This window comes from Ambystoma mexicanum, unplaced genomic scaffold, assembly GCF_040938575.1.
Source record: "Ambystoma mexicanum isolate Mex_15411 unplaced genomic scaffold, UKY_AmexF1_1 Mex_scaf10, whole genome shotgun sequence".
NCBI classification, from domain to species: domain Eukaryota; kingdom Metazoa; phylum Chordata; class Amphibia; order Caudata; family Ambystomatidae; genus Ambystoma; species Ambystoma mexicanum.
Window position 1 is genome coordinate 372,476 of NW_027182325.1, and position 20,025 is coordinate 392,500.

At 47.5% G+C, this 20,025-nt stretch overlaps 53 non-coding genes and 16 pseudogenes across 53 annotated transcripts; all 69 read left to right on the forward strand.

Annotated features, from left to right (window-relative positions):
• Positions 1-54: 54 nt before the first annotated feature.
• On the forward strand, positions 55-173 carry LOC138539385 (5S ribosomal RNA). The gene has a single exon (XR_011287454.1). It is a non-coding gene; the product is annotated as a 5S ribosomal RNA (ribosomal RNA).
• A 106-nt stretch (positions 174-279) lies between these two features.
• On the forward strand, positions 280-398 carry LOC138541505 (5S ribosomal RNA). Its single transcript, XR_011289510.1, has one exon. It is a non-coding gene; the product is annotated as a 5S ribosomal RNA (ribosomal RNA).
• A 106-nt stretch (positions 399-504) lies between these two features.
• LOC138547422 (5S ribosomal RNA) lies at positions 505-623 on the forward strand. The gene has a single exon (XR_011291262.1). It is a non-coding gene; the product is annotated as a 5S ribosomal RNA (ribosomal RNA).
• Positions 624-728: 105 nt separating this feature from the next.
• On the forward strand, positions 729-837 carry LOC138543249 (5S ribosomal RNA; annotated as a pseudogene).
• Positions 838-1,301: 464 nt separating this feature from the next.
• LOC138538148 (5S ribosomal RNA) lies at positions 1,302-1,420 on the forward strand. Its single transcript, XR_011286258.1, has one exon. It is a non-coding gene; the product is annotated as a 5S ribosomal RNA (ribosomal RNA).
• Positions 1,421-1,526: 106 nt separating this feature from the next.
• LOC138542434 (5S ribosomal RNA) lies at positions 1,527-1,645 on the forward strand. The gene has a single exon (XR_011290415.1). It is a non-coding gene; the product is annotated as a 5S ribosomal RNA (ribosomal RNA).
• A 106-nt stretch (positions 1,646-1,751) lies between these two features.
• On the forward strand, positions 1,752-1,870 carry LOC138547423 (5S ribosomal RNA). Its single transcript, XR_011291263.1, has one exon. It is a non-coding gene; the product is annotated as a 5S ribosomal RNA (ribosomal RNA).
• Positions 1,871-1,975: 105 nt separating this feature from the next.
• LOC138543250 (5S ribosomal RNA) lies at positions 1,976-2,084 on the forward strand (annotated as a pseudogene).
• Positions 2,085-2,548: 464 nt separating this feature from the next.
• Positions 2,549-2,667, forward strand: LOC138538149 (5S ribosomal RNA). The gene has a single exon (XR_011286259.1). It is a non-coding gene; the product is annotated as a 5S ribosomal RNA (ribosomal RNA).
• Positions 2,668-2,773: 106 nt separating this feature from the next.
• On the forward strand, positions 2,774-2,892 carry LOC138539386 (5S ribosomal RNA). The gene has a single exon (XR_011287455.1). It is a non-coding gene; the product is annotated as a 5S ribosomal RNA (ribosomal RNA).
• A 106-nt stretch (positions 2,893-2,998) lies between these two features.
• On the forward strand, positions 2,999-3,117 carry LOC138541506 (5S ribosomal RNA). The gene has a single exon (XR_011289511.1). It is a non-coding gene; the product is annotated as a 5S ribosomal RNA (ribosomal RNA).
• A 106-nt stretch (positions 3,118-3,223) lies between these two features.
• Positions 3,224-3,342, forward strand: LOC138547424 (5S ribosomal RNA). The gene has a single exon (XR_011291264.1). It is a non-coding gene; the product is annotated as a 5S ribosomal RNA (ribosomal RNA).
• A 105-nt stretch (positions 3,343-3,447) lies between these two features.
• Positions 3,448-3,556, forward strand: LOC138543251 (5S ribosomal RNA; annotated as a pseudogene).
• Positions 3,557-4,031: 475 nt separating this feature from the next.
• On the forward strand, positions 4,032-4,150 carry LOC138538150 (5S ribosomal RNA). The gene has a single exon (XR_011286260.1). It is a non-coding gene; the product is annotated as a 5S ribosomal RNA (ribosomal RNA).
• Positions 4,151-4,256: 106 nt separating this feature from the next.
• LOC138539387 (5S ribosomal RNA) lies at positions 4,257-4,375 on the forward strand. Its single transcript, XR_011287456.1, has one exon. It is a non-coding gene; the product is annotated as a 5S ribosomal RNA (ribosomal RNA).
• A 106-nt stretch (positions 4,376-4,481) lies between these two features.
• Positions 4,482-4,600, forward strand: LOC138549714 (5S ribosomal RNA). Its single transcript, XR_011293488.1, has one exon. It is a non-coding gene; the product is annotated as a 5S ribosomal RNA (ribosomal RNA).
• A 106-nt stretch (positions 4,601-4,706) lies between these two features.
• LOC138542976 (5S ribosomal RNA) lies at positions 4,707-4,815 on the forward strand (annotated as a pseudogene).
• A 106-nt stretch (positions 4,816-4,921) lies between these two features.
• LOC138547425 (5S ribosomal RNA) lies at positions 4,922-5,040 on the forward strand. Its single transcript, XR_011291265.1, has one exon. It is a non-coding gene; the product is annotated as a 5S ribosomal RNA (ribosomal RNA).
• A 106-nt stretch (positions 5,041-5,146) lies between these two features.
• On the forward strand, positions 5,147-5,255 carry LOC138544909 (5S ribosomal RNA; annotated as a pseudogene).
• Positions 5,256-5,718: 463 nt separating this feature from the next.
• LOC138541746 (5S ribosomal RNA) lies at positions 5,719-5,837 on the forward strand. The gene has a single exon (XR_011289745.1). It is a non-coding gene; the product is annotated as a 5S ribosomal RNA (ribosomal RNA).
• Positions 5,838-5,943: 106 nt separating this feature from the next.
• On the forward strand, positions 5,944-6,062 carry LOC138539388 (5S ribosomal RNA). The gene has a single exon (XR_011287457.1). It is a non-coding gene; the product is annotated as a 5S ribosomal RNA (ribosomal RNA).
• Positions 6,063-6,168: 106 nt separating this feature from the next.
• Positions 6,169-6,287, forward strand: LOC138541507 (5S ribosomal RNA). The gene has a single exon (XR_011289512.1). It is a non-coding gene; the product is annotated as a 5S ribosomal RNA (ribosomal RNA).
• Positions 6,288-6,393: 106 nt separating this feature from the next.
• LOC138551082 (5S ribosomal RNA) lies at positions 6,394-6,512 on the forward strand. The gene has a single exon (XR_011294817.1). It is a non-coding gene; the product is annotated as a 5S ribosomal RNA (ribosomal RNA).
• Positions 6,513-6,618: 106 nt separating this feature from the next.
• LOC138549980 (5S ribosomal RNA) lies at positions 6,619-6,737 on the forward strand. Its single transcript, XR_011293748.1, has one exon. It is a non-coding gene; the product is annotated as a 5S ribosomal RNA (ribosomal RNA).
• Positions 6,738-6,842: 105 nt separating this feature from the next.
• Positions 6,843-6,951, forward strand: LOC138545669 (5S ribosomal RNA; annotated as a pseudogene).
• Positions 6,952-7,415: 464 nt separating this feature from the next.
• LOC138538151 (5S ribosomal RNA) lies at positions 7,416-7,534 on the forward strand. Its single transcript, XR_011286261.1, has one exon. It is a non-coding gene; the product is annotated as a 5S ribosomal RNA (ribosomal RNA).
• Positions 7,535-7,640: 106 nt separating this feature from the next.
• LOC138541508 (5S ribosomal RNA) lies at positions 7,641-7,759 on the forward strand. The gene has a single exon (XR_011289513.1). It is a non-coding gene; the product is annotated as a 5S ribosomal RNA (ribosomal RNA).
• A 106-nt stretch (positions 7,760-7,865) lies between these two features.
• LOC138547426 (5S ribosomal RNA) lies at positions 7,866-7,984 on the forward strand. The gene has a single exon (XR_011291266.1). It is a non-coding gene; the product is annotated as a 5S ribosomal RNA (ribosomal RNA).
• A 105-nt stretch (positions 7,985-8,089) lies between these two features.
• Positions 8,090-8,198, forward strand: LOC138543252 (5S ribosomal RNA; annotated as a pseudogene).
• A 464-nt stretch (positions 8,199-8,662) lies between these two features.
• On the forward strand, positions 8,663-8,781 carry LOC138538152 (5S ribosomal RNA). The gene has a single exon (XR_011286262.1). It is a non-coding gene; the product is annotated as a 5S ribosomal RNA (ribosomal RNA).
• Positions 8,782-8,887: 106 nt separating this feature from the next.
• LOC138539389 (5S ribosomal RNA) lies at positions 8,888-9,006 on the forward strand. Its single transcript, XR_011287458.1, has one exon. It is a non-coding gene; the product is annotated as a 5S ribosomal RNA (ribosomal RNA).
• Positions 9,007-9,112: 106 nt separating this feature from the next.
• On the forward strand, positions 9,113-9,231 carry LOC138541509 (5S ribosomal RNA). The gene has a single exon (XR_011289514.1). It is a non-coding gene; the product is annotated as a 5S ribosomal RNA (ribosomal RNA).
• Positions 9,232-9,337: 106 nt separating this feature from the next.
• LOC138547427 (5S ribosomal RNA) lies at positions 9,338-9,456 on the forward strand. The gene has a single exon (XR_011291267.1). It is a non-coding gene; the product is annotated as a 5S ribosomal RNA (ribosomal RNA).
• Positions 9,457-9,561: 105 nt separating this feature from the next.
• Positions 9,562-9,670, forward strand: LOC138543254 (5S ribosomal RNA; annotated as a pseudogene).
• A 464-nt stretch (positions 9,671-10,134) lies between these two features.
• On the forward strand, positions 10,135-10,253 carry LOC138538153 (5S ribosomal RNA). Its single transcript, XR_011286263.1, has one exon. It is a non-coding gene; the product is annotated as a 5S ribosomal RNA (ribosomal RNA).
• A 106-nt stretch (positions 10,254-10,359) lies between these two features.
• On the forward strand, positions 10,360-10,478 carry LOC138542435 (5S ribosomal RNA). The gene has a single exon (XR_011290416.1). It is a non-coding gene; the product is annotated as a 5S ribosomal RNA (ribosomal RNA).
• A 106-nt stretch (positions 10,479-10,584) lies between these two features.
• LOC138547429 (5S ribosomal RNA) lies at positions 10,585-10,703 on the forward strand. The gene has a single exon (XR_011291269.1). It is a non-coding gene; the product is annotated as a 5S ribosomal RNA (ribosomal RNA).
• A 105-nt stretch (positions 10,704-10,808) lies between these two features.
• Positions 10,809-10,917, forward strand: LOC138543255 (5S ribosomal RNA; annotated as a pseudogene).
• Positions 10,918-11,381: 464 nt separating this feature from the next.
• Positions 11,382-11,500, forward strand: LOC138538155 (5S ribosomal RNA). The gene has a single exon (XR_011286265.1). It is a non-coding gene; the product is annotated as a 5S ribosomal RNA (ribosomal RNA).
• A 106-nt stretch (positions 11,501-11,606) lies between these two features.
• LOC138539391 (5S ribosomal RNA) lies at positions 11,607-11,725 on the forward strand. Its single transcript, XR_011287460.1, has one exon. It is a non-coding gene; the product is annotated as a 5S ribosomal RNA (ribosomal RNA).
• A 106-nt stretch (positions 11,726-11,831) lies between these two features.
• Positions 11,832-11,950, forward strand: LOC138541510 (5S ribosomal RNA). The gene has a single exon (XR_011289515.1). It is a non-coding gene; the product is annotated as a 5S ribosomal RNA (ribosomal RNA).
• A 106-nt stretch (positions 11,951-12,056) lies between these two features.
• On the forward strand, positions 12,057-12,175 carry LOC138547430 (5S ribosomal RNA). The gene has a single exon (XR_011291270.1). It is a non-coding gene; the product is annotated as a 5S ribosomal RNA (ribosomal RNA).
• A 105-nt stretch (positions 12,176-12,280) lies between these two features.
• Positions 12,281-12,389, forward strand: LOC138543256 (5S ribosomal RNA; annotated as a pseudogene).
• Positions 12,390-12,864: 475 nt separating this feature from the next.
• On the forward strand, positions 12,865-12,983 carry LOC138538156 (5S ribosomal RNA). The gene has a single exon (XR_011286266.1). It is a non-coding gene; the product is annotated as a 5S ribosomal RNA (ribosomal RNA).
• Positions 12,984-13,089: 106 nt separating this feature from the next.
• Positions 13,090-13,208, forward strand: LOC138539392 (5S ribosomal RNA). Its single transcript, XR_011287461.1, has one exon. It is a non-coding gene; the product is annotated as a 5S ribosomal RNA (ribosomal RNA).
• A 106-nt stretch (positions 13,209-13,314) lies between these two features.
• Positions 13,315-13,433, forward strand: LOC138549715 (5S ribosomal RNA). Its single transcript, XR_011293489.1, has one exon. It is a non-coding gene; the product is annotated as a 5S ribosomal RNA (ribosomal RNA).
• A 106-nt stretch (positions 13,434-13,539) lies between these two features.
• LOC138542977 (5S ribosomal RNA) lies at positions 13,540-13,648 on the forward strand (annotated as a pseudogene).
• Positions 13,649-13,754: 106 nt separating this feature from the next.
• Positions 13,755-13,873, forward strand: LOC138547431 (5S ribosomal RNA). The gene has a single exon (XR_011291271.1). It is a non-coding gene; the product is annotated as a 5S ribosomal RNA (ribosomal RNA).
• Positions 13,874-13,979: 106 nt separating this feature from the next.
• Positions 13,980-14,088, forward strand: LOC138544910 (5S ribosomal RNA; annotated as a pseudogene).
• Positions 14,089-14,551: 463 nt separating this feature from the next.
• Positions 14,552-14,670, forward strand: LOC138538157 (5S ribosomal RNA). The gene has a single exon (XR_011286267.1). It is a non-coding gene; the product is annotated as a 5S ribosomal RNA (ribosomal RNA).
• Positions 14,671-14,776: 106 nt separating this feature from the next.
• On the forward strand, positions 14,777-14,895 carry LOC138539393 (5S ribosomal RNA). The gene has a single exon (XR_011287462.1). It is a non-coding gene; the product is annotated as a 5S ribosomal RNA (ribosomal RNA).
• Positions 14,896-15,001: 106 nt separating this feature from the next.
• On the forward strand, positions 15,002-15,120 carry LOC138537218 (5S ribosomal RNA). Its single transcript, XR_011285361.1, has one exon. It is a non-coding gene; the product is annotated as a 5S ribosomal RNA (ribosomal RNA).
• Positions 15,121-15,226: 106 nt separating this feature from the next.
• Positions 15,227-15,335, forward strand: LOC138542978 (5S ribosomal RNA; annotated as a pseudogene).
• A 106-nt stretch (positions 15,336-15,441) lies between these two features.
• On the forward strand, positions 15,442-15,560 carry LOC138547432 (5S ribosomal RNA). The gene has a single exon (XR_011291272.1). It is a non-coding gene; the product is annotated as a 5S ribosomal RNA (ribosomal RNA).
• Positions 15,561-15,666: 106 nt separating this feature from the next.
• LOC138545690 (5S ribosomal RNA) lies at positions 15,667-15,775 on the forward strand (annotated as a pseudogene).
• A 463-nt stretch (positions 15,776-16,238) lies between these two features.
• LOC138538158 (5S ribosomal RNA) lies at positions 16,239-16,357 on the forward strand. Its single transcript, XR_011286268.1, has one exon. It is a non-coding gene; the product is annotated as a 5S ribosomal RNA (ribosomal RNA).
• A 106-nt stretch (positions 16,358-16,463) lies between these two features.
• On the forward strand, positions 16,464-16,582 carry LOC138539394 (5S ribosomal RNA). The gene has a single exon (XR_011287463.1). It is a non-coding gene; the product is annotated as a 5S ribosomal RNA (ribosomal RNA).
• A 106-nt stretch (positions 16,583-16,688) lies between these two features.
• Positions 16,689-16,807, forward strand: LOC138541511 (5S ribosomal RNA). Its single transcript, XR_011289516.1, has one exon. It is a non-coding gene; the product is annotated as a 5S ribosomal RNA (ribosomal RNA).
• Positions 16,808-16,913: 106 nt separating this feature from the next.
• LOC138547433 (5S ribosomal RNA) lies at positions 16,914-17,032 on the forward strand. Its single transcript, XR_011291273.1, has one exon. It is a non-coding gene; the product is annotated as a 5S ribosomal RNA (ribosomal RNA).
• Positions 17,033-17,138: 106 nt separating this feature from the next.
• Positions 17,139-17,257, forward strand: LOC138543585 (5S ribosomal RNA). Its single transcript, XR_011290622.1, has one exon. It is a non-coding gene; the product is annotated as a 5S ribosomal RNA (ribosomal RNA).
• A 105-nt stretch (positions 17,258-17,362) lies between these two features.
• Positions 17,363-17,471, forward strand: LOC138543258 (5S ribosomal RNA; annotated as a pseudogene).
• A 475-nt stretch (positions 17,472-17,946) lies between these two features.
• Positions 17,947-18,065, forward strand: LOC138538159 (5S ribosomal RNA). Its single transcript, XR_011286269.1, has one exon. It is a non-coding gene; the product is annotated as a 5S ribosomal RNA (ribosomal RNA).
• Positions 18,066-18,171: 106 nt separating this feature from the next.
• LOC138539395 (5S ribosomal RNA) lies at positions 18,172-18,290 on the forward strand. Its single transcript, XR_011287464.1, has one exon. It is a non-coding gene; the product is annotated as a 5S ribosomal RNA (ribosomal RNA).
• A 106-nt stretch (positions 18,291-18,396) lies between these two features.
• LOC138541512 (5S ribosomal RNA) lies at positions 18,397-18,515 on the forward strand. Its single transcript, XR_011289517.1, has one exon. It is a non-coding gene; the product is annotated as a 5S ribosomal RNA (ribosomal RNA).
• A 106-nt stretch (positions 18,516-18,621) lies between these two features.
• LOC138547435 (5S ribosomal RNA) lies at positions 18,622-18,740 on the forward strand. Its single transcript, XR_011291275.1, has one exon. It is a non-coding gene; the product is annotated as a 5S ribosomal RNA (ribosomal RNA).
• A 106-nt stretch (positions 18,741-18,846) lies between these two features.
• LOC138551214 (5S ribosomal RNA) lies at positions 18,847-18,965 on the forward strand. The gene has a single exon (XR_011294943.1). It is a non-coding gene; the product is annotated as a 5S ribosomal RNA (ribosomal RNA).
• Positions 18,966-19,070: 105 nt separating this feature from the next.
• LOC138544067 (5S ribosomal RNA) lies at positions 19,071-19,179 on the forward strand (annotated as a pseudogene).
• A 464-nt stretch (positions 19,180-19,643) lies between these two features.
• LOC138538160 (5S ribosomal RNA) lies at positions 19,644-19,762 on the forward strand. The gene has a single exon (XR_011286270.1). It is a non-coding gene; the product is annotated as a 5S ribosomal RNA (ribosomal RNA).
• A 106-nt stretch (positions 19,763-19,868) lies between these two features.
• Positions 19,869-19,987, forward strand: LOC138539397 (5S ribosomal RNA). The gene has a single exon (XR_011287465.1). It is a non-coding gene; the product is annotated as a 5S ribosomal RNA (ribosomal RNA).
• Positions 19,988-20,025: the final 38 nt, after the last annotated feature.

Here is a 20,025-nt window from a genome sequence, read left to right on the forward strand (position 1 = left end):
CTGCAAGGTCTAGCCGACTAGATGCTTAAAAGTACAAAACTCACTAGGCCCAGAGCCTACGGCCACACCACACTGAATGTGCCTGATCTCGTCTGATCTCAGAAGCTAAGCAGTGTCGGGCCTAGTTAGTACCTGGATGGAAGACCGCCTGGGAATACCAGGTGCTGTAGGCTTTTTTGTACTCCAAGTTCAGGAAGTGAGCCATTTCTCAATTGCCTTTCAAAACTGCAAGGTCTAGCCGACTAGATGCTTAAAAGTACAAAACTCACAAGAACCAGAGCCTACGGCCACAGCACACTGAATGCGCCCGATCTCGTCTGATCTCGGAAGCTAAGCAGTGTCGGGCCTCGTTAGTACCTGGATGGGAGACCGCCTGGGAATACCAGGTGCTGTAGGCTTTTTTGTGCTCCAAGTTCAGGAAGTGAGCCATTTCTCAATTGCCTTTCAAAACTGCAAGGTCTAGCTGACTAGATGCTTAAAAGTACAAAACTCACTAGGCCCAGAGCCTACGGCCACACCACACTGATTGCGCCCGATCTCGTCTGATCTCGGAAGCTAAGCAGTGTCGGGCCTAGTTAGTACCTGGATGGGAGACCACCTGGGAATACCAGGTGCTGTAGGCTTTTTTGTGCTCCAAGTTCAGGAAGTGAGCCATTTCACAATTGCCTTTCAAAACTGCAAGGTCTAGCCGACTAGATGCTTAAAAGTACAAACTCACTAGGCCCAGAGCCTACGGCCACACCACACTGAATGCGCCCGATCTCGGAAGCTAAGCAGGGTCGGGCCTAGTTAGTACCTGGATGGGAGACTGCCTGGGAATACCAGGTGCTGTAGGCTTTTTTTGTGCTCCATGATTAGTAATTGCGCAACTTCTCAATTATTTTTCAAATTTGGTATGTTTCCAAAATAATTGTATCCCGTTTTATAGCGGAAATGTTGGACAACATCATGAGGGCTGGAGCTACCTTTTTACATAGAATTAGCATACAGGTAGTGTGTTCATGGGTAATAAATCAACTTTCACATGTAATGCAGTACAGAGAATATTGAGTCCTTCAAGAGGCATGAAAGAAAACCATTATTGTGTTGATTGTTCTCTCCACCTCCCTGCAACAGACACAGGATGGATGAATTAAAGTTATCCTACCAGACATAGGAGTCCTGAATGGGCCCACCAGTCTTATATATCTCGCCTGATCGAGCCTGATCGAGCGATGAGCGTGGTATCATGTTGCAAGTGGCTGCATGGCTTAGCTTACTAAATGCAAATGCATAAGAGTAATATTCTTAGCATTCCTAGAGCCTACGGCCACACCACACTGAATGCACCCGATCTCGACTGATCTCGGAAGTTAAGCAGTGTCAGGCCTAGTTAGTACCTGGATGGGAGACCGCCTGGGAATACCAGGTGCTGTAGGCTTTTTTGTACTCCAAGTTCAGGAAGTGAGCCATTTCTCAATTGCCTTTCAAAACTGCAAGGTCTAGCCGACTAGATGCTTAAAAGTACAAAACTCACAAGAACCAGAGCCTACGGCCACAGCACACTGAATGCGCCCGATCTCGTCTGATCTTGGAAGCTAAGCAGTGTCGGGCCTCGTTAGTACCTGGATGGGAGACCGCCTGGGAATACCAGGTGCTGTAGGCTTTTTTGTGCTCCAAGTTCAGGAAGTGAGCCATTTCTCAATTGCCTTTCAAAACTGCAAGGTCTAGCTGACTAGATGCTTAAAAGTACAAAACTCACTAGGCCCAGAGCCTACGGCCACACCACACTGATTGCGCCCGATCTCGTCTGATCTCGGAAGCTAAGCAGTGTCGGGCCTAGTTAGTACCTGGATGGGAGACCACCTGGGAATACCAGGTGCTGTAGGCTTTTTTGTGCTCCAAGTTCAGGAAGTGAGCCATTTCACAATTGCCTTTCAAAACTGCAAGGTCTAGCCGACTAGATGCTTAAAAGTACAAACTCACTAGGCCCAGAGCCTACGGCCACACCACACTGAATGCGCCCGATCTCGGAAGCTAAGCAGGGTCGGGCCTAGTTAGTACCTGGATGGGAGACTGCCTGGGAATACCAGGTGCTGTAGGCTTTTTTTGTGCTCCATGATTAGTAATTGCGCAACTTCTCAATTATTTTTCAAATTTGGTATGTTTCCAAAATAATTGTATCCCGTTTTATAGCGGAAATGTTGGACAACATCATGAGGGCTGGAGCTACCTTTTTACATAGAATTAGCATACAGGTAGTGTGTTCATGGGTAATAAATCAACTTTCACATGTAATGCAGTACAGAGAATATTGAGTCCTTCAAGAGGCATGAAAGAAAACCATTATTGTGTTGATTGTTCTCTCCACCTCCCTGCAACAGACACAGGATGGATGAATTAAAGTTATCCTACCAGACATAGGAGTCCTGAATGGGCCCACCAGTCTTATATATCTCGCCTGATCGAGCCTGATCGAGCGATGAGCGTGGTATCATGTTGCAAGTGGCTGCATGGCTTAGCTTACTAAATGCAAATGCATAAGAGTAATATTCTTAGCATTCCTAGAGCCTACGGCCACACCACACTGAATGCACCCGATCTCGACTGATCTCGGAAGTTAAGCAGTGTCAGGCCTAGTTAGTACCTGGATGGGAGACCGCCTGGGAATACCAGGTGCTGTAGGCTTTTTTGTGCTCCAAGTTCAGGAAGTGAGCCCTTTCTCAATTGCCTTTTAAAACTGCAAGGTCTAGCCGACTAGATGCTTAAAAGTACAAAACTCACTAGGCCCAGAGCCTACGGCCACACCACACTGAATGTGCCTGATCTCGTCTGATCTCAGAAGCTAAGCAGTGTCGGGCCTAGTTAGTACCTGGATGGAAGACCGCCTGGGAATACCAGGTGCTGTAGGCTTTTTTGTACTCCAAGTTCAGGAAGTGAGCCATTTCTCAATTGCCTTTCAAAACTGCAAGGTCTAGCCGACTAGATGCTTAAAAGTACAAAACTCACAAGAACCAGAGCCTACGGCCACAGCACACTGAATGCGCCCGATCTCGTCTGATCTCGGAAGCTAAGCAGTGTCGGGCCTCGTTAGTACCTGGATGGGAGACCGCCTGGGAATACCAGGTGCTGTAGGCTTTTTTGTGCTCCAAGTTCAGGAAGTGAGCCATTTCTCAATTGCCTTTCAAAACTGCAAGGTCTAGCTGACTAGATGCTTAAAAGTACAAAACTCACTAGGCCCAGAGCCTACGGCCACACCACACTGATTGCGCCCGATCTCGTCTGATCTCGGAAGCTAAGCAGTGTCGGGCCTAGTTAGTACCTGGATGGGAGACCACCTGGGAATACCAGGTGCTGTAGGCTTTTTTGTGCTCCAAGTTCAGGAAGTGAGCCATTTCACAATTGCCTTTCAAAACTGCAAGGTCTAGCCGACTAGATGCTTAAAAGTACAAACTCACTAGGCCCAGAGCCTACGGCCACACCACACTGAATGCGCCCGATCTCGGAAGCTAAGCAGGGTCGGGCCTAGTTAGTACCTGGATGGGAGACTGCCTGGGAATACCAGGTGCTGTAGGCTTTTTTTGTGCTCCATGATTAGTAATTGCGCAACTTCTCAATTATTTTTCAAATTTGGTATGTTTCCAAAATAATTGTATCCCGTTTTATAGCGGAAATGTTGGACAACATCATGAGGGCTGGAGCTACCTTTTTACATAGAATTAGCATACAGGTAGTGTGTTCATGGGTAATAAATCAACTTTCACATGTAATGCAGTACAGAGAATATTGAGTCCTTCAAGAGGCATGAAAGAAAACCATTATTGTGTTGATTGTTCTCTCCACCTCCCTGCAACAGACACAGGATGGATGAATTAAAGTTATCCTACCAGACATAGGAGTCCTGAATGGGCCCACCAGTCTTATATATCTCGCCTGATCGAGCCTGATCGAGCGCTGATCGAGCGATGAGCGTGGTATCATGTTGCAAGTGGCTGCATGGCTTAGCTTACTAAATGCAAATGCATAAGAGTAATATTCTTAGCATTCCTAGAGCCTACGGCCACACCACACTGAATGCACCCGATCTCGACTGATCTCGGAAGTTAAGCAGTGTCAGGCCTAGTTAGTACCTGGATGGGAGACCGCCTGGGAATACCAGGTGCTGTAGGCTTTTTTGTGCTCCAAGTTCAGGAAGTGAGCCCTTTCTCAATTGCCTTTTAAAACTGCAAGGTCTAGCCGACTAGATGCTTAAAAGTACAAAACTCAGTAGGCCCAGAGCCTACGGCCACACCACACTGAATGTGCCTGATCTCGTCTGATCTCAGAAGCTAAGCAGTGTCGGGCCTAGTTAGTACCTGGATGGAAGACCGCCTGGGAATACCAGGTGCTGTAGGCTTTTTTGTACTCCAAGTTCTCGAAGTGAGCCATTTCTCAATTGCCTTTCAAAACTGCAAGGTCTAGCCGACTAGATGCTTAAAAGTACAAAACTCACAAGAACCAGAGCCTACGGCCACACCACACTGAATGCGCCCGATCTCGTCTGATCTCGGAAGCTAAGCAGTGTCGGGCCTCGTTAGTACCTGGATGGGAGACCGCCTGGGAATACCAGGTGCTGTAGGCTTTTTTGTGCTCCAAGTTCAGGAAGTGAGCCATTTCTCAATTGCCTTTCAAAATTGCAAGGTCTAGCTGACTAGATGCTTAAAAGTACAAAACTCACTAGGCCCAGAGCCTACGGCCACACCACACTGATTGCGCCCGATCTCGGAAGCTAAGCAGTGTCGGGCCTCGTTAGTACCTGGATGGGAGACCGCCTGGGAATACCAGGTGCTGTAGGCTTTTTTGTGCTCCAAGTTCAGGAAGTGAGCCATTTCTCAATTGCCTTTCAAAACTGCAAGGTCTAGCTGACTAGATGCTTAAAAGTACAAAACTCACTAGGCCCAGAGCCTACGGCCACACCACACTGATTGCGCCCGATCTCGTCTGATCTCGGAAGCTAAGCAGTGTCGGGCCTAGTTAGTACCTGGATGGGAGACCACCTGGGAATACCAGGTGCTGTAGGCTTTTTTGTGCTCCAAGTTCAGGAAGTGAGCCATTTCACAATTGCCTTTCAAAACTGCAAGGTCTAGCCGACTAGATGCTTAAAAGTACAAAACTCACTAGGCCCAGAGCCTACGGCCACACCACACTGAATGCGCCCGATCTCGGAAGCTAAGCAGGGTCAGGCCTAGTTAGTACCTGGATGGGAGACTGCCTGGGAATACCAGGTGCTGTAGGCTTTTTTGTGCTCCATGATTAGTAATTGCGCAACTTCTCAATTATTTTTCAAATTTGGTATGTTTCCAAAATAATTGTATCCCGTTTTATAGCGGAAATGTTGGACAACATCATGAGGGCTGGAGCTACCTTTTTACATAGAATTAGCATACAGGTAGTGTGTTCATGGGTAATAAATCGACTTTCACATGTAATGCAGTACAGAGAATATTGAGTCCTTCAAGAGGCATGAAAGAAAACCATTATTGTGTTGATTGTTCTCTCCACCTCCCTGCAACAGACACAGGATGGATGAATTAAAGTTATCCTACCAGACATAGGAGTCCTGAATGGGCCCACCAGTCTTATATATCTCGCCTGATCGAGCCTGATCGAGCGATGAGCGTGGTATCATGTTGCAAGTGGCTGCATGGCTTAGCTTACTAAATGCAAATGCATAAGAGTAATATTCTTAGCATTCCTAGAGCCTACGGCCACACCACACTGAATGCACCCGATCTCGACTGATCTCGGAAGTTAAGCAGTGTCAGGCCTAGTTAGTACCTGGATGGGAGACTGCCTGGGAATACCAGGTGCTGTAGGCTTTTTTGTGCTCCAAGTTCAGGAAGTGAGCCCTTTCTCAATTGCCTTTTAAAACTGCAAGGTCTAGCCGACTAGATGCTTAAAAGTACAAAACTCACTAGGCCCAGAGCCTACGGCCACACCACACTGAATGTGCCTGATCTCGTCTGATCTCAGAAGCTAAGCAGTGTCGGGCCTAGTTAGTACCTGGATGGAAGACCGCCTGGGAATACCAGGTGCTGTAGGCTTTTTTGTACTCCAAGTTCAGGAAGTGAGCCATTTCTCAATTGCCTTTCAAAACTGCAAGGTCTAGCCGACTAGATGCTTAAAAGTACAAAACTCACAAGAACCAGAGCCTACGGCCACAGCACACTGAATGCGCCCGATCTCGTCTGATCTCGGAAGCTAAGCAGTGTCGGGCCTCGTTAGTACCTGGATGGGAGACCGCCTGGGAATACCAGGTGCTGTAGGCTTTTTTGTGCTCCAAGTTCAGGAAGTGAGCCATTTCTCAATTGCCTTTCAAAACTGCAAGGTCTAGCTGACTAGATGCTTAAAAGTACAAAACTCACTAGGCCCAGAGCCTACGGCCACACCACACTGATTGCGCCCGATCTCGTCTGATCTCGGAAGCTAAGCAGTGGCGGGCCTAGTTAGTACCTGGATGGGAGACCACCTGGGAATACCAGGTGCTGTAGGCTTTTTTGTGCCCCAAGTTCAGGAAGTGAGCCATTTCTCAATTGCCTTTCAAAACTGCAAGGTCTAGCCGACTAGATGCTTAAAAGTACAAAACTCACTAAGCCCAGAGCCTACGGCCACACCACACTGAATGCGCCCGATCTCGTCTGATCTCGGAAGCTAAGCAGTGTAGGGCCTAGTTAGTACCTGGATGGGAGACCACCTGGGAATACCAGGTGCTGTAGGCTTTTTTGTGCTCCAAGTTCAGGAAGTGAGCCATTTCACAATTGCCTTTCAAAACTGCAAGGTCTAGCCGACTAGATGCTTAAAAGTACAAACTCACTAGGCCCAGAGCCTACGGCCACACCACACTGAATGCGCCCGATCTCGGAAGCTAAGCAGGGTCTGGCCTAGTTAGTACCTGGATGGGAGACTGCCTGGGAATACCAGGTGCTGTAGGCTTTTTTTGTGCTCCATGATTAGTAATTGCGCAACTTCTCAATTATTTTTCAAATTTGGTATGTTTCCAAAATAATTGTATCCCGTTTTATAGCGGAAATGTTGGACAACATCATGAGGGCTGGAGCTACCTTTTTACATAGAATTAGCATACAGGTAGTGTGTTCATGGGTAATAAATCGACTTTCACATGTAATGCAGTACAGAGAATATTGAGTCCTTCAAGAGGCATGAAAGAAAACCATTATTGTGTTGATTGTTCTCTCCACCTCCCTGCAACAGACACAGGATGGATGAATTAAAGTTATCCTACCAGACATAGGAGTCCTGAATGGGCCCACCAGTCTTATATATCTCGCCTGATCGAGCCTGATCGAGCGATGAGCGTGGTATCATGTTGCAAGTGGCTGCATGGCTTAGCTTACTAAATGCAAATGCATAAGAGTAATATTCTTAGCATTCCTAGAGCCTACGGCCACACCACACTGAATGCACCCGATCTCGACTGATCTCGGAAGTTAAGCAGTGTCAGGCCTAGTTAGTACCTGGATGGGAGACCGCCTGGGAATACCAGGTGCTGTAGGCTTTTTTGTACTCCAAGTTCAGGAAGTGAGCCATTTCTCAATTGCCTTTCAAAACTGCAAGGTCTAGCCGACTAGATGCTTAAAAGTACAAAACTCACAAGAACCAGAGCCTACGGCCACAGCACACTGAATGCGCCCGATCTCGTCTGATCTCGGAAGCTAAGCAGTGTCGGGCCTCGTTAGTACCTGGATGGGAGACCGCCTGGGAATACCAGGTGCTGTAGGCTTTTTTGTGCTCCAAGTTCAGGAAGTGAGCCATTTCTCAATTGCCTTTCAAAACTGCAAGGTCTAGCTGACTAGATGCTTAAAAGTACAAAACTCACTAGGCCCAGAGCCTACGGCCACACCACACTGATTGCGCCCGATCTCGTCTGATCTCGGAAGCTAAGCAGTGTCGGGCCTAGTTAGTACCTGGATGGGAGACCACCTGGGAATACCAGGTGCTGTAGGCTTTTTTGTGCTCCAAGTTCAGGAAGTGAGCCATTTCACAATTGCCTTTCAAAACTGCAAGGTCTAGCCGACTAGATGCTTAAAAGTACAAACTCACTAGGCCCAGAGCCTACGGCCACACCACACTGAATGCGCCCGATCTCGGAAGCTAAGCAGGGTCGGGCCTAGTTAGTACCTGGATGGGAGACTGCCTGGGAATACCAGGTGCTGTAGGCTTTTTTTGTGCTCCATGATTAGTAATTGCGCAACTTCTCAATTATTTTTCAAATTTGGTATGTTTCCAAAATAATTGTATCCCGTTTTATAGCGGAAATGTTGGACAACATCATGAGGGCTGGAGCTACCTTTTTACATAGAATTAGCATACAGGTAGTGTGTTCATGGGTAATAAATCAACTTTCACATGTAATGCAGTACAGAGAATATTGAGTCCTTCAAGAGGCATGAAAGAAAACCATTATTGTGTTGATTGTTCTCTCCACCTCCCTGCAACAGACACAGGATGGATGAATTAAAGTTATCCTACCAGACATAGGAGTCCTGAATGGGCCCACCAGTCTTATATATCTCGCCTGATCGAGCCTGATCGAGCGATGAGCGTGGTATCATGTTGCAAGTGGCTGCATGGCTTAGCTTACTAAATGCAAATGCATAAGAGTAATATTCTTAGCATTCCTAGAGCCTACGGCCACACCACACTGAATGCACCCGATCTCGACTGATCTCGGAAGTTAAGCAGTGTCAGGCCTAGTTAGTACCTGGATGGGAGACCGCCTGGGAATACCAGGTGCTGTAGGCTTTTTTGTGCTCCAAGTTCAGGAAGTGAGCCCTTTCTCAATTGCCTTTTAAAACTGCAAGGTCTAGCCGACTAGATGCTTAAAAGTACAAAACTCACTAGGCCCAGAGCCTACGGCCACACCACACTGAATGTGCCTGATCTCGTCTGATCTCAGAAGCTAAGCAGTGTCGGGCCTAGTTAGTACCTGGATGGAAGACCGCCTGGGAATACCAGGTGCTGTAGGCTTTTTTGTACTCCAAGTTCAGGAAGTGAGCCATTTCTCAATTGCCTTTCAAAACTGCAAGGTCTAGCCGACTAGATGCTTAAAAGTACAAAACTCACAAGAACCAGAGCCTACGGCCACAGCACACTGAATGCGCCCGATCTCGTCTGATCTCGGAAGCTAAGCAGTGTCGGGCCTCGTTAGTACCTGGATGGGAGACCGCCTGGGAATACCAGGTGCTGTAGGCTTTTTTGTGCTCCAAGTTCAGGAAGTGAGCCATTTCTCAATTGCCTTTCAAAACTGCAAGGTCTAGCTGACTAGATGCTTAAAAGTACAAAACTCACTAGGCCCAGAGCCTACGGCCACACCACACTGATTGCGCCCGATCTCGTCTGATCTCGGAAGCTAAGCAGTGTCGGGCCTAGTTAGTACCTGGATGGGAGACCACCTGGGAATACCAGGTGCTGTAGGCTTTTTTGTGCTCCAAGTTCAGGAAGTGAGCCATTTCACAATTGCCTTTCAAAACTGCAAGGTCTAGCCGACTAGATGCTTAAAAGTACAAACTCACTAGGCCCAGAGCCTACGGCCACACCACACTGAATGCGCCCGATCTCGGAAGCTAAGCAGGGTCGGGCCTAGTTAGTACCTGGATGGGAGACTGCCTGGGAATACCAGGTGCTGTAGGCTTTTTTTGTGCTCCATGATTAGTAATTGCGCAACTTCTCAATTATTTTTCAAATTTGGTATGTTTCCAAAATAATTGTATCCCGTTTTATAGCGGAAATGTTGGACAACATCATGAGGGCTGGAGCTACCTTTTTACATAGAATTAGCATACAGGTAGTGTGTTCATGGGTAATAAATCAACTTTCACATGTAATGCAGTACAGAGAATATTGAGTCCTTCAAGAGGCATGAAAGAAAACCATTATTGTGTTGATTGTTCTCTCCACCTCCCTGCAACAGACACAGGATGGATGAATTAAAGTTATCCTACCAGACATAGGAGTCCTGAATGGGCCCACCAGTCTTATATATCTCGCCTGATCGAGCCTGATCGAGCGATGAGCGTGGTATCATGTTGCAAGTGGCTGCATGGCTTAGCTTACTAAATGCAAATGCATAAGAGTAATATTCTTAGCATTCCTAGAGCCTACGGCCACACCACACTGAATGCACCCGATCTCGACTGATCTCGGAAGTTAAGCAGTGTCAGGCCTAGTTAGTACCTGGATGGGAGACCGCCTGGGAATACCAGGTGCTGTAGGCTTTTTTGTACTCCAAGTTCAGGAAGTGAGCCATTTCTCAATTGCCTTTCAAAACTGCAAGGTCTAGCCGACTAGATGCTTAAAAGTACAAAACTCACAAGAACCAGAGCCTACGGCCACAGCACACTGAATGCGCCCGATCTCGTCTGATCTTGGAAGCTAAGCAGTGTCGGGCCTCGTTAGTACCTGGATGGGAGACCGCCTGGGAATACCAGGTGCTGTAGGCTTTTTTGTGCTCCAAGTTCAGGAAGTGAGCCATTTCTCAATTGCCTTTCAAAACTGCAAGGTCTAGCTGACTAGATGCTTAAAAGTACAAAACTCACTAGGCCCAGAGCCTACGGCCACACCACACTGATTGCGCCCGATCTCGTCTGATCTCGGAAGCTAAGCAGTGTCGGGCCTAGTTAGTACCTGGATGGGAGACCACCTGGGAATACCAGGTGCTGTAGGCTTTTTTGTGCTCCAAGTTCAGGAAGTGAGCCATTTCACAATTGCCTTTCAAAACTGCAAGGTCTAGCCGACTAGATGCTTAAAAGTACAAACTCACTAGGCCCAGAGCCTACGGCCACACCACACTGAATGCGCCCGATCTCGGAAGCTAAGCAGGGTCGGGCCTAGTTAGTACCTGGATGGGAGACTGCCTGGGAATACCAGGTGCTGTAGGCTTTTTTTGTGCTCCATGATTAGTAATTGCGCAACTTCTCAATTATTTTTCAAATTTGGTATGTTTCCAAAATAATTGTATCCCGTTTTATAGCGGAAATGTTGGACAACATCATGAGGGCTGGAGCTACCTTTTTACATAGAATTAGCATACAGGTAGTGTGTTCATGGGTAATAAATCAACTTTCACATGTAATGCAGTACAGAGAATATTGAGTCCTTCAAGAGGCATGAAAGAAAACCATTATTGTGTTGATTGTTCTCTCCACCTCCCTGCAACAGACACAGGATGGATGAATTAAAGTTATCCTACCAGACATAGGAGTCCTGAATGGGCCCACCAGTCTTATATATCTCGCCTGATCGAGCCTGATCGAGCGATGAGCGTGGTATCATGTTGCAAGTGGCTGCATGGCTTAGCTTACTAAATGCAAATGCATAAGAGTAATATTCTTAGCATTCCTAGAGCCTACGGCCACACCACACTGAATGCACCCGATCTCGACTGATCTCGGAAGTTAAGCAGTGTCAGGCCTAGTTAGTACCTGGATGGGAGACCGCCTGGGAATACCAGGTGCTGTAGGCTTTTTTGTGCTCCAAGTTCAGGAAGTGAGCCCTTTCTCAATTGCCTTTTAAAACTGCAAGGTCTAGCCGACTAGATGCTTAAAAGTACAAAACTCACTAGGCCCAGAGCCTACGGCCACACCACACTGAATGTGCCTGATCTCGTCTGATCTCAGAAGCTAAGCAGTGTCGGGCCTAGTTAGTACCTGGATGGAAGACCGCCTGGGAATACCAGGTGCTGTAGGCTTTTTTGTACTCCAAGTTCAGGAAGTGAGCCATTTCTCAATTGCCTTTCAAAACTGCAAGGTCTAGCCGACTAGATGCTTAAAAGTACAAAACTCACAAGAACCAGAGCCTACGGCCACAGCACACTGAATGCGCCCGATCTCGTCTGATCTCGGAAGCTAAGCAGTGTCGGGCCTCGTTAGTACCTGGATGGGAGACCGCCTGGGAATACCAGGTGCTGTAGGCTTTTTTGTGCTCCAAGTTCAGGAAGTGAGCCATTTCTCAATTGCCTTTCAAAACTGCAAGGTCTAGCTGACTAGATGCTTAAAAGTACAAAACTCACTAGGCCCAGAGCCTACGGCCACACCACACTGATTGCGCCCGATCTCGTCTGATCTCGGAAGCTAAGCAGTGTCGGGCCTAGTTAGTACCTGGATGGGAGACCACCTGGGAATACCAGGTGCTGTAGGCTTTTTTGTGCTCCAAGTTCAGGAAGTGAGCCATTTCACAATTGCCTTTCAAAACTGCAAGGTCTAGCCGACTAGATGCTTAAAAGTACAAACTCACTAGGCCCAGAGCCTACGGCCACACCACACTGAATGCGCCCGATCTCGGAAGCTAAGCAGGGTCGGGCCTAGTTAGTACCTGGATGGGAGACTGCCTGGGAATACCAGGTGCTGTAGGCTTTTTTTGTGCTCCATGATTAGTAATTGCGCAACTTCTCAATTATTTTTCAAATTTGGTATGTTTCCAAAATAATTGTATCCCGTTTTATAGCGGAAATGTTGGACAACATCATGAGGGCTGGAGCTACCTTTTTACATAGAATTAGCATACAGGTAGTGTGTTCATGGGTAATAAATCAACTTTCACATGTAATGCAGTACAGAGAATATTGAGTCCTTCAAGAGGCATGAAAGAAAACCATTATTGTGTTGATTGTTCTCTCCACCTCCCTGCAACAGACACAGGATGGATGAATTAAAGTTATCCTACCAGACATAGGAGTCCTGAATGGGCCCACCAGTCTTATATATCTCGCCTGATCGAGCCTGATCGAGCGCTGATCGAGCGATGAGCGTGGTATCATGTTGCAAGTGGCTGCATGGCTTAGCTTACTAAATGCAAATGCATAAGAGTAATATTCTTAGCATTCCTAGAGCCTACGGCCACACCACACTGAATGCACCCGATCTCGACTGATCTCGGAAGTTAAGCAGTGTCAGGCCTAGTTAGTACCTGGATGGGAGACCGCCTGGGAATACCAGGTGCTGTAGGCTTTTTTGTGCTCCAAGTTCAGGAAGTGAGCCCTTTCTCAATTGCCTTTTAAAACTGCAAGGTCTAGCCGACTAGATGCTTAAAAGTACAAAACTCAGTAGGCCCAGAGCCTACGGCCACACCACACTGAATGTGCCTGATCTCGTCTGATCTCAGAAGCTAAGCAGTGTCGGGCCTAGTTAGTACCTGGATGGAAGACCGCCTGGGAATACCAGGTGCTGTAGGCTTTTTTGTACTCCAAGTTCAGGAAGTGAGCCATTTCTCAATTGCCTTTCAAAACTGCAAGGTCTAGCCGACTAGATGCTTAAAAGTACAAAACTCACAAGAACCAGAGCCTACGGCCACACCACACTGAATGCGCCCGATCTCGTCTGATCTCGGAAGCTAAGCAGTGTCGGGCCTCGTTAGTACCTGGATGGGAGACCGCCTGGGAATACCAGGTGCTGTAGGCTTTTTTGTGCTCCAAGTTCAGGAAGTGAGCCATTTCTCAATTGCCTTTCAAAATTGCAAGGTCTAGCTGACTAGATGCTTAAAAGTACAAAACTCACTAGGCCCAGAGCCTACGGCCACACCACACTGATTGCGCCCGATCTCGGAAGCTAAGCAGTGTCGGGCCTCGTTAGTACCTGGATGGGAGACCGCCTGGGAATACCAGGTGCTGTAGGCTTTTTTGTGCTCCAAGTTCAGGAAGTGAGCCATTTCTCAATTGCCTTTCAAAACTGCAAGGTCTAGCTGACTAGATGCTTAAAAGTACAAAACTCACTAGGCCCAGAGCCTACGGCCACACCACACTGATTGCGCCCGATCTCGTCTGATCTCGGAAGCTAAGCAGTGTCGGGCCTAGTTAGTACCTGGATGGGAGACCACCTGGGAATACCAGGTGCTGTAGGCTTTTTTGTGCTCCAAGTTCAGGAAGTGAGCCATTTCACAATTGCCTTTCAAAACTGCAAGGTCTAGCCGACTAGATGCTTAAAAGTACAAAACTCACTAGGCCCAGAGCCTACGGCCACACCACACTGAATGCGCCCGATCTCGGAAGCTAAGCAGGGTCAGGCCTAGTTAGTACCTGGATGGGAGACTGCCTGGGAATACCAGGTGCTGTAGGCTTTTTTGTGCTCCATGATTAGTAATTGCGCAACTTCTCAATTATTTTTCAAATTTGGTATGTTTCCAAAATAATTGTATCCCGTTTTATAGCGGAAATGTTGGACAACATCATGAGGGCTGGAGCTACCTTTTTACATAGAATTAGCATACAGGTAGTGTGTTCATGGGTAATAAATCGACTTTCACATGTAATGCAGTACAGAGAATATTGAGTCCTTCAAGAGGCATGAAAGAAAACCATTATTGTGTTGATTGTTCTCTCCACCTCCCTGCAACAGACACAGGATGGATGAATTAAAGTTATCCTACCAGACATAGGAGTCCTGAATGGGCCCACCAGTCTTATATATCTCGCCTGATCGAGCCTGATCGAGCGATGAGCGTGGTATCATGTTGCAAGTGGCTGCATGGCTTAGCTTACTAAATGCAAATGCATAAGAGTAATATTCTTAGCATTCCTAGAGCCTACGGCCACACCACACTGAATGCACCCGATCTCGACTGATCTCGGAAGTTAAGCAGTGTCAGGCCTAGTTAGTACCTGGATGGGAGACCGCCTGGGAATACCAGGTGCTGTAGGCTTTTTTGTGCTCCAAGTTCAGGAAGTGAGCCCTTTCTCAATTGCCTTTTAAAACTGCAAGGTCTAGCCGACTAGATGCTTAAAAGTACAAAACTCAGTAGGCCCAGAGCCTACGGCCACACCACACTGAATGTGCCTGATCTCGTCTGATCTCAGAAGCTAAGCAGTGTCGGGCCTAGTTAGTACCTGGATGGAAGACCGCCTGGGAATACCAGGTGCTGTAGGCTTTTTTGTACTCCAAGTTCAGGAAGTGAGCCATTTCTCAATTGCCTTTCAAAACTGCAAGGTCTAGCCGACTAGATGCTTAAAAGTACAAAACTCACAAGAACCAGAGCCTATGGCCACACCACACTGAATGCGCCCGATCTCGTCTGATCTCGGAAGCTAAGCAGTGTCGGGCCTCGTTAGTACCTGGATGGGAGACCGCCTGGGAATACCAGGTGCTGTAGGCTTTTTTGTGCTCCAAGTTCAGGAAGTGAGCCATTTCTCAATTGCCTTTCAAAATTGCAAGGTCTAGCTGACTAGATGCTTAAAAGTACAAAACTCACTAGGCCCAGAGCCTACGGCCACACCACACTGATTGCGCCCGATCTCGGAAGCTAAGCAGTGTCGGGCCTCGTTAGTACCTGGATGGGAGACCGCCTGGGAATACCAGGTGCTGTAGGCTTTTTTGTGCTCCAAGTTCAGGAAGTGAGCCATTTCTCAATTGCCTTTCAAAACTGCAAGGTCTAGCTGACTAGATGCTTAAAAGTACAAAACTCACTAGGCCCAGAGCCTACGGCCACACCACACTGATTGCGCCCGATCTCGTCTGATCTCGGAAGCTAAGCAGTGTCGGGCCTAGTTAGTACCTGGATGGGAGACCACCTGGGAATACCAGGTGCTGTAGGCTTTTTTGTGCTCCAAGTTCAGGAAGTGAGCCATTTCACAATTGCCTTTCAAAACTGCAAGGTCTAGCCGACTAGATGCTTAAAAGTACAAAACTCACTAGGCCCAGAGCCTACGGCCACACCACACTGAATGCGCCCGATCTCGGAAGCTAAGCAGGGTCAGGCCTAGTTAGTACCTCGATGGGAGACTGCCTGGGAATACCAGGTGCTGTAGGCTCTTTTGTGCTCCATGATTAGTAATTGCGCAACTTCTCAATTATTTTTCAAATTTGGTATGTTTCCAAAATAATTGTATCCCGTTTTATAGCGGAAATGTTGGACAACATCATGAGGGCTGGAGCTACCTTTTTACATAGAATTAGCATACAGGTAGTGTGTTCATGGGTAATAAATCGACTTTCACATGTAATGCAGTACAGAGAATATTGAGTCCTTCAAGAGGCATGAAAGAAAACCATTATTGTGTTGATTGTTCTCTCCACCTCCCTGCAACAGACACAGGATGGATGAATTAAAGTTATCCTACCAGACATAGGAGTCCTGAATGGGCCCACCAGTCTTATATATCTCGCCTGATCGAGCCTGATCGAGCGATGAGCGTGGTATCATGTTGCAAGTGGCTGCATGGCTTAGCTTACTAAATGCAAATGCATAAGAGTAATATTCTTAGCATTCCTAGAGCCTACGGCCACACCACACTGAATGCACCCGATCTCGACTGATCTCGGAAGTTAAGCAGTGTCAGGCCTAGTTAGTACCTGGATGGGAGACCGCCTGGGAATACCAGGTGCTGTAGGCTTTTTTGTGCTCCAAGTTCAGGAAGTGAGCCCTTTCTCAATTGCCTTTTAAAACTGCAAGGTCTAGCCGACTAGATGCTTAAAAGTACAAAACTCACTAGGCCCAGAGCCTACGGCCACACCACACTGAATGTGCCTGATCTCGTCTGATCTCAGAAGCTAAGCAGTGTCGGGCCTAGTTAGTACCTGGATGGAAGACCGCCTGGGAATACCAGGTGCTGTAGGCTTTTTTGTACTCCAAGTTCAGGAAGTGAGCCATTTCTCAATTGCCTTTCAAAACTGCAAGGTCTAGCCGACTAGATGCTTAAAAGTACAAAACTCACAAGAACCAGAGCCTACGGCCACAGCACACTGAATGCGCCCGATCTCGTCTGATCTCGGAAGCTAAGCAGTGTCGGGCCTCGTTAGTACCTGGATGGGAGACCGCCTGGGAATACCAGGTGCTGTAGGCTTTTTTGTGCTCCAAGTTCAGGAAGTGAGCCATTTCTCAATTGCCTTTCAAAACTGCAAGGTCTAGCTGACTAGATGCTTAAAAGTACAAAACTCACTAGGCCCAGAGCCTACGGCCACACCACACTGATTGCGCCCGATCTCGTCTGATCTCGGAAGCTAAGCAGTGTCGGGCCTAGTTAGTACCTGGATGGGAGACCACCTGGGAATACCAGGTGCTGTAGGCTTTTTTGTGCTCCAAGTTCAGGAAGTGAGCCATTTCTCAATTGCCTTTCAAAACTGCAAGGTCTAGCCGACTAGATGCTTAAAAGTACAAAACTCACTAAGCCCAGAGCCTACGGCCACACCACACTGAATGCGCCCGATCTCGTCTGATCTCGGAAGCTAAGCAGTGTCGGGCCTAGTTAGTACCTGGATGGGAGACCACCTGGGAATACCAGGTGCTGTAGGCTTTTTTGTGCTCCAAGTTCAGGAAGTGAGCCATTTCACAATTGCCTTTCAAAACTGCAAGGTCTAGCCGACTAGATGCTTAAAAGTACAAAATCACTAGGCCCAGAGCCTACGGCCACACCACACTGAATGCGCCCGATCTCGGAAGCTAAGCAGGGTCGGGCCTAGTTAGTACCTGGATGGGAGACTGCCTGGGAATACCAGGTGCTGTAGGCTTTTTTTGTGCTCCATGATTAGTAATTGCGCAACTTCTCAATTATTTTTCAAATTTGGTATGTTTCCAAAATAATTGTATCCCGTTTTATAGCGGAAATGTTGGACAACATCATGAGGGCTGGAGCTACCTTTTTACATAGAATTAGCATACAGGTAGTGTGTTCATGGGTAATAAATCGACTTTCACATGTAATGCAGTACAGAGAATATTGAGTCCTTCAAGAGGCATGAAAGAAAACCATTATTGTGTTGATTGTTCTCTCCACCTCCCTGCAACAGACACAGGATGGATGAATTAAAGTTATCCTACCAGACATAGGAGTCCTGAATGGGCCCACCAGTCTTATATATCTCGCCTGATCGAGCCTGATCGAGCGCTGATCGAGCGATGAGCGTGGTATCATGTTGCTAGTGGCTGCATGGCTTAGCTTACTAAATGCAAATGCATAAGAGTAATATTCTTAGCATTCCTAGAGCCTACGGCCACACCACACTGAATGCACCCGATCTCGACTGATCTCGGAAGTTAAGCAGTGTCAGGCCTAGTTAGTACCTGGATGGGAGACCGCCTGGGAATACCAGGTGCTGTAGGCTTTTTTGTGCTCCAAGTTCAGGAAGTGAGCCCTTTCTCAATTGCCTTTTAAAACTGCAAGGTCTAGCCGACTAGATGCTTAAAAGTACAAAACTCACTAGGCCCAGAGCCTACGGCCACACCACACTGAATGTGCCTGATCTCGTCTGATCTCAGAAGCTAAGCAGTGTCGGGCCTAGTTAGTACCTGGATGGAAGACCGCCTGGGAATACCAGGTGCTGTAGGCTTTTTTGTACTCCAAGTTCAGGAAGTGAGCCATTTCTCAATTGCCTTTCAAAACTGCAAGGTCTAGCCGACTAGATGCTTAAAAGTACAAAACTCACAAGAACCAGAGCCTACGGCCACAGCACACTGAATGCGCCCGATCTCGTCTGATCTCGGAAGCTAAGCAGTGTCGGGCCTCGTTAGTACCTGGATGGGAGACCGCCTGGGAATACCAGGTGCTGTAGGCTTTTTTGTGCTCCAAGTTCAGGAAGTGAGCCATTTCTCAATTGCCTTTCAAAACTGCAAGGTCTAGCTGACTAGATGCTTAAAAGTACAAAACTCACTAGGCCCAGAGCCTACGGCCACACCACACTGATTGCGCCCGATCTCGTCTGATCTCGGAAGCTAAGCAGTGTCGGGCCTAGTTAGTACCTGGATGGGAGACCACCTGGGAATACCAGGTGCTGTAGGCTTTTTTGTGCTCCAAGTTCAGGAAGTGAGCCATTTCTCAATTGCCTTTCAAAACTGCAAGGTCTAGCCGACTAGATGCTTAAAAGTACAAAACTCACTAAGCCCAGAGCCTACGGCCACACCACACTGAATGCGCCCGATCTCGTCTGATCTCGGAAGCTAAGCAGTGTCGGGCCTAGTTAGTACCTGGATAGGAGACCACCTGGGAATACCAGGTGCTGTAGGCTTTTTTGTGCTCCAAGTTCAGGAAGTGAGCCATTTCACAATTGCCTTTCAAAACTGCAAGGTCTAGCCGACTAGATGCTTAAAAGTACAAACTCACTAGGCCCAGAGCCTACGGCCACACCACACTGAATGCCCCCGATCTCGGAAGCTAAGCAGGGTCGGGCCTAGTTAGTACCTGGATGGGAGACTGCCTGGGAATACCAGGTGCTGTAGGCTTTTTTTGTGCTCCATGATTAGTAATTGCGCAACTTCTCAATTATTTTTCAAATTTGGTATGTTTCCAAAATAATTGTATCCCGTTTTATAGCGGAAATGTTGGACAACATCATGAGGGCTGGAGCTACCTTTTTACATAGAATTAGCATACAGGTAGTGTGTTCATGGGTAATAAATCGACTTTCACATGTAATGCAGTACAGAGAATATTGAGTCCTTCAAGAGGCATGAAAGAAAACCATTATTGTGTTGATTGTTCTCTCCACCTCCCTGCAACAGACACAGGATGGATGAATTAAAGTTATCCTACCAGACATAGGAGTCCTGAATGGGCCCACCAGTCTTATATATCTCGCCTGATCGAGCCTGATCGAGCGATGAGCGTGGTATCATGTTGCAAGTGGCTGCATGGCTTAGCTTACTAAATGCAAATGCATAAGAGTAATATTCTTAGCATTCCTAGAGCCTACGGCCACACCACACTGAATGCACCCGATCTCGACTGATCTCGGAAGTTAAGCAGTGTCAGGCCTAGTTAGTACCTGGATGGGAGACCGCCTGGGAATACCAGGTGCTGTAGGCTTTTTTGTGCTCCAAGTTCAGGAAGTGAGCCCTTTCTCAATTGCCTTTTAAAACTGCAAGGTCTAGCCGACTAGATGCTTAAAAGTACAAAACTCAGTAGGCCCAGAGCCTACGGCCACACCACACTGAATGTGCCTGATCTCGTCTGATCTCAGAAGCTAAGCAGTGTCGGGCCTAGTTAGTACCTGGATGGAAGACCGCCTGGGAATACCAGGTGCTGTAGGCTTTTTTGTACTCCAAGTTCAGGAAGTGAGCCATTTCTCA